The sequence below is a fragment of the Triticum urartu genome, chromosome 6 (genome assembly GCF_003073215.2).
Source record: "Triticum urartu cultivar G1812 chromosome 6, Tu2.1, whole genome shotgun sequence".
In the NCBI taxonomy this organism is placed as follows: domain Eukaryota; kingdom Viridiplantae; phylum Streptophyta; class Magnoliopsida; order Poales; family Poaceae; genus Triticum; species Triticum urartu.
Window position 1 is genome coordinate 3,878,584 of NC_053027.1, and position 6,663 is coordinate 3,885,246.

Here is a 6,663-nt window from a genome sequence, read left to right on the forward strand (position 1 = left end):
CCCGAGAAAAGTTACAGTGTCGGGCTTTGAAACGAACCCTAACTCTCCAAACCCCCCGGTATACAGACCGAGACCGGGTGGTGATGCAGGATCACCACCAGCTCGAGTCGTACGATACCAGGGGGTGATCGGAGGAGGGAAGGTGAAAAAACTCGACGGCGGCAAGATCGCCTTCGGGAGAAAAGAAACCCTAGCTAGAGGGAAAGTCTCTGGCCTGCCTTGCCACCTGCCGAGATAATATGAAGAATACAGTTTGGTGGTGCATGCGCCCAAAGTTTGCTAAGATTATTTGTTACCCCCTCCTTAGCTAGCCCGTGCGCAGCGCCATTCGCCGTCCTCCTTGCCCAAGTCACCTTCCATCTTTCTCTTGTCGCCAACATGTTTTTCACCTCTTTAATCATCGGTCCCAACACCGAGAGGTCGGCTTCCTCGCTCTGGACTTTATGTACCACCTCCTGGCAATCCATCTCGATGTGCAAGCTAGTGATGTTGAGCTCCTCTGCCAGTTCCACCTATCTTTTGCATGCCCGAAGCTCCATATTTTCTGGATCACCTCCCATCGGATAGTAGTGACATGCACCTTTGATGAACGCTCCTACATTGTTCCTGAAAACCACCCCCACAACCCCTTTATCCCCTCCATTACTGCGTGCCCCATCAACATTAGCTTTGACCCATCCTTCATCTGGAGTACTCCATCTCTGAGGTCGAACCACTCGAGGGATTTTGCTCACCTTGCCATGAGCTGTCTGCCACTCCTCCATTAGCCTTCTAACCATCCCCGCCATGGCTGCCGCCTCTTCAATCTTCTTCCCTTCACGTGTGTTATTCCGTGCCAACCATAAGTCATATAACCCCTAGACCATAATAGCTCCCTCGTCCTCCGTCAGTTCAGCAAACCAGCTTAGGAGCCAATGAGATAGTGCACTCTAGGAGCAGATTGTCTCCGGCGGGATCGCCACCGGTACTCCCAGTTCCGACCGCAGCACTTTCCAAAATTTTGCCGAATGGGGACAGCACCAAAACCTGTGTAAATTTGTCTCTTCTCTTTGCTTAATACATTGACCGTTTATATCACTTTACTTTGAATCAATTGTCCGGCCTAACACTATAATCTCAAACCTCCAATATATCTTTTTCTTAGGCCTTCATCCTCAAAATGGGCAAGACTGTCACTGCATGCAACTGGGTTGTTTCCTGGGTTACCGAGGAAGAATTGAACGAGTACGTCCAAACATGTGTCCTAGCCAAAAAGACGTTATTCATTGGAGGGTCCCTGGCACAGAAACCTCTCTTGAGCCCAAGGACGGCGAAATAGTTGTTTTTACTGATCATATGCTCCGGGGTTTCACCCCCTGGCTCAAAATTCTTCCGCAACGTGCTGCATTTTTTCAAGCTCCATCCACAAGACATCGGACCAAATTCTGTTTCCAACATCTGCAACTTTCAAGTATTCTGCGAGGTGTGCCTTCAACAAGAACCCACCATCGAACTGTTCAGGGAATTTTACTATTTAAACCGGCAGAGCGAGTTCACCGATGGGCCCAGCCTAGAGCTTGGTGGCATCTCTATATAGCGGCGGAAAGAAGCCACTTTTCCAGCTGCCACTCTGCCCAGTCATCCCAAAGACTAGAACCAAACCTGGTTTTACTGCAAAGACACCTCTCCAGAAGGAGAAAATCCTCTGTCGGGTTATCGCACCAGCCAGCTTAGCAACATGCATCCTCTGCCAGACCGTATCAGCATAAAGGAACAGGCCAAATATGCGCCCATTTTAACCGGCATCGACCTTGTCCGGTGCTAGGTTTCGTGGAGGATATTGCACCTAATCCGCCGCTCCGGCTTAATGTGTGAGTACACTGGCGACTTGAAAGATCTGCTTCGCCACTACCAGATAGAGATGACTAAATAGGATATCAATAATATGACCAAAACTCTCCCGAACAAGAGCCTGGAAGATTGCAGCAAAGTTGGATTGAGTCCTTTCTACACTCTCAACCAACCACCAGCTGTAAGCTTTTAAGCTATTTCCGGTTGAAGCACTATCTTTCTTTCAAAATTTCTTCTCATAACCCATTTTATTTTCACATGCCTATTCCTCTTTCTGGAAAAAGAAATTAGATAAGCCGGTCAAGAAGACCCAGGCAAAAAGCAAGGCCATCAAAAAGCCTGCCAAGAAGAAGACCAATGTCACCGAGTTATTAAACTTGGATGGTAATGATGATGATGATGATGAGTCGGAGGTAGCACTTGACTCCCTTGGCTCATTTTTTGTACACCTTATTGATAATGATTGCTATCAGCATGATGCGGAAGGAAGCCAAGCAAATGTTGAAGAGGTAACTATCCTTTCCTCTGACTTTGAACCCTTGCCAAGACAGAAAGTTCGTCAAACAAGCCGGAAAGTAAGGTTTTCTCATCCTTTAGCTTATTTCGATCCCAACTTTCTTTTGAAGAAGCAGCAACATGAAGCTCGCCGCACGACCCAGAATAGTGGCGGCGGAATACTTTCCTCCGGCTTACCAAACACACCAGCACCTCGCAAGCGTCGACTGGAGGTTTCAAATATTTTTGACTTAGCTTATCCCAAGGCGGGTCTTTTTCGACAACCTCTTAACCCGTATGATTCAATTATCAGGGATCATCTCATTCCTCCTCCGGCGACTCAACTGGGACTCAAATCCCGGCTTTCAAGATCGTGTTTGGGTAAGAATGTTTAAACTATCCATTTTGAATCATGCATTTACTTGTCATATTAACTATGTCTTGTACTTCCTTTTCAGTGCTATGGCAAAGCCCAGCAAGAAGCAGAAAATTGACAAACCGGCTGAAGAGCCCATGTCGGTGTCAAAACCAGCCGATCTCGGGTAGGGGGTCCCGAATTGTGCGTCTGAGGATCGAATGAATTCAACAACATAACCATCACATAAAGCATTATTTTCATGATCTACGAGCATAGACATTTTACTACTCTCCACATAAGCAAAATTCTCCTCATTCGGAATAGCGGGATCACTAGTTCCTAAAGTTGACACTCTTCCAAACCCGCTTTAGATAATAGTATTATTCTTACTCCAAAAGATATAAGTGAAGTTCATGGAGCATTCTACAATTAATATAAACTAACCAATGTCCAAGCTCAAAATGTATAAGTGAAGCACGCGAAGCATTCTATAAAACCATACTCAAAAGATTTAAGTGAAGCACAAAGAGCAATTCTATAAGATCATACTTAAAAGATATAAGTGAAGAACATGAAGCATTCTATAAATCAATGAAGGGCTATCTCATACTAGCATGGTTCATAAAGGAAGAACAAAAAAAAAACAAAGGACACAAATCATGTGAATGAAACAAAAACCGTGGTATACCGATAATTGTTGAAGAAGAAAGATGGGATGCCAACCAGGGCATCCCCAAGCTTAGATGCTTGAGTATCCTTAGAATATTTACTTGGGGTGCCTTGGGCATCCCCAAGCTTTAACTCTTGCCTCTCCTTATTCTTCTCACATCGGTAACTCCTCGTTCTTCGAACACTTCATCCACAAAAAACTTAACAAAAACTTTGTGAGATCCGTTAGTATAATAAAGCAAATCACTACCTTTAGTTACTGTTGCAAACTCATTCCAATTTCATATTAGAACTATATCTACTATATTCCAACTTCACTATGGTTCATACTCTCCGATACTAGCCATAGATTCATCAAAATAAGTAAACAACACACGAAAAATAGAATCTGTCTAAAACAGGACAGTCTGTAGAAATCTGAAGGTTCAGTAAACTTCTGTAACTCCAAAAATTATGAAATAAATTTAAAAATTTGAAAAATTTATACATAAGTATGTGCAAAAAATTTCAGACCCATTTGACTTTCCAATGAAAAATGTAAAATCACGCGCTACAGCCAAAGTTTCTGTTTTTGTTCTGCACATAGTAAGCAAGCAATCTAATCATCCTAAAACCAAAGGTTGGCACATTATTTTTATAATACAATGGATATATATAAGGGGATAATTATTTACAGAGAAACTTCCATGAAAAATTCTACATTGTTTCCGTCAGCATGAACACAAGTGCTCAAGGTCGACCCTCACTTCTTCAATGCATAACTTTCCAATCACTTCTCTTTTTGAAAAAAACTTTTTAGGCATGAGAGGCAAGTAATAATATTTTTTTGGTATTTTCATTCTTTTAATTTTTTTGTATGTTTCACCCACAACTAAACAAAAACAAAAAGGAAAAACAAAATCTACTTAGTAAAGAAAGCAAACAAGCATACACGAGAATATCAACCCCATGCTATTGCTCCCCAGGAACGGCGCCAAGAAAGAGCTTGATAATCCCCAAGTGAAAGGAATCATCATAGCAATTTCCAAAGGTGGAAGTATTAAGTATGGAGTGTCGAACCGACAAGGAGCTAAAGGTAAGATCAATATTCTCTCAAGCCCTATCTGCCACTGATACGACTCTACGTACACCGGACGTTTGCTTCCAACTAGCAATGAGAAATAAAACTAGGTTGTGGGCATGAAGAGGATAACTTTGTATGATATCGGAGAGCTAGAATATAAAAGTAGGTGATGTTATCAGGAAGTTAGAATATACTACTAAATATTATCAATAGCGAGTGTGGAATAATGGTGGATCGGTGTGCAGAATTGTCCTAGGCAATCGTTAACAAGACCGGTAATCACTATTGCAGTTTCATATGAGGGAGAGGCATAAGCTAACATACTTTCTCTACTTGGATCATATGCACCTATGATTGGAACTCTAGCAAGCATCCGCAAGTACTAAAGATCATTAAGGTAAAACCCAACCATAGCATTAAAGCATCAAGTCCTCTTTATTCCCACACGCCACAACCCCCTTACTCAGGTTTGTGTTTCAGTCACTCACCAACCCACTATAAACAAATCATGAACGTATTGCAACACCCTACAGCGGGAACCCCTCACGCTTCCGCGACACGGAGGGCACCATAGGACAGCATCAAAGTAAAACATACAACTCATAAAGCAAATCACTACCTTTAGGTACGGCTGCAAACTCATTCCAATTTCATATTAGAACTATATCTACTGTATTCCAACTTCACTATGGTTCATACCCTCCGATACTAGCCATAGATTCATCAAAATAAGTAAACAACACACGAAAAACAGAATCTGTCTAAAACAGGACAGTCTGTAGAAATCTGAAGGTTTAGTAAACTTCTGTAACTCCAAAAATTATGAAATAAATTTAACTGTTTGAACAATTTATACAGAAGTAATGTGCAAAAAATTTCAGACCCATTTGACTTTCCAGTGAAAAATGTAAAATCACGCGCTACAGCCAAAGTTTCTGTTTTTGTACTGCACATAGTAAGCAAGCAATCTAACCATTCTAAAACCAAAGCTTGGCACATTATTTTTACTAGTCGTCAACCCATGCATTCGCACGGGCTAACTATATATACATTCTTTTTATGTTTTTACAACTATTTGTGTGAATCAGATATATTATGATCCTAGTTAAAAAAGAGATATATTATGAACAACATATATGAATGTACTTTGGTGAGAGAAACCCTTATTTTACACATTTCCATGGATATATAAGTAAAATATATAACACTCCATTATTATATTTTTTATTTTATCATAAATGTTAATATACGTGTACTTATTGAATCATGAATAACAAAGACACAAAATATCAGTAATAAGACAGTACTGTAAAGCTAAAGCTTTGTAAATAAAATCATTCAACAAACATGCAAAAGAAAGCTTAGAGTGATTGGTCATAATTTATATGCATTGTGATGTCCTATCAGAGGAATAGACATAAAGAGACATCTTCATTTGTTTATCTAGAGAAAATAAGCATATTTTATCGTGGCAGAAGAGTGGAGGATATGAAGCTTGGTCTGAGAAAAGCATGGCTGCAACTAAACATAGGCACACCGTTATAAACCTAGATAACTGTGTAATATCAAACTTCTAGTAGCTGCATATTTCATTTGTAATAGTGGAGATGTGGATTCCCGAATGGCATGATAGCTGAGTAGTCCCTCATAGTATATATATCCTATCTAAAACATAAAATCTGCTGAACATAACTTCTGCCTTGATCTTCTCCGGAAAAAATAGCAGAATAGGAAATTCTATATCAAGATAGAATGTAGATTAATATCTGTATTGACCAACGATATTTAGATCGCAATTTTTGAGTGTAGTGGGAGCTTACTCTCCTTCCCAAGAAAGGTATAGGTATAAATGGTCAAAATAATGAGACCAAGTTTGGTTTATATGTAAAAAGCCTAATAAGATCATATGGTATAGATAAAGGTAACATTCTGATTCTTAAATTTAGAACATGGAGATATGGATGTACGTACAATTAACATTAGAGCTTCAATAATTTGTTCAAAAGAAATACTGTATGTACCCATATGATCTTATGAAGTTGGTACTACAGAATTTGAAGGTTCATATCGATCGACTAAGGTGGTACACAAGTATGTATCATCTTTTTTTTCATAACCTTGATTATGAACTACAAAGTAGTTTGGGAATGTATACAATCAATGTATTCCTCAATAATCTGCTCCATGATGGATTTCATTCTTCCTGGAAACTAAGGGCACAATCAACTTAAATGTAATTGTTCCGTAC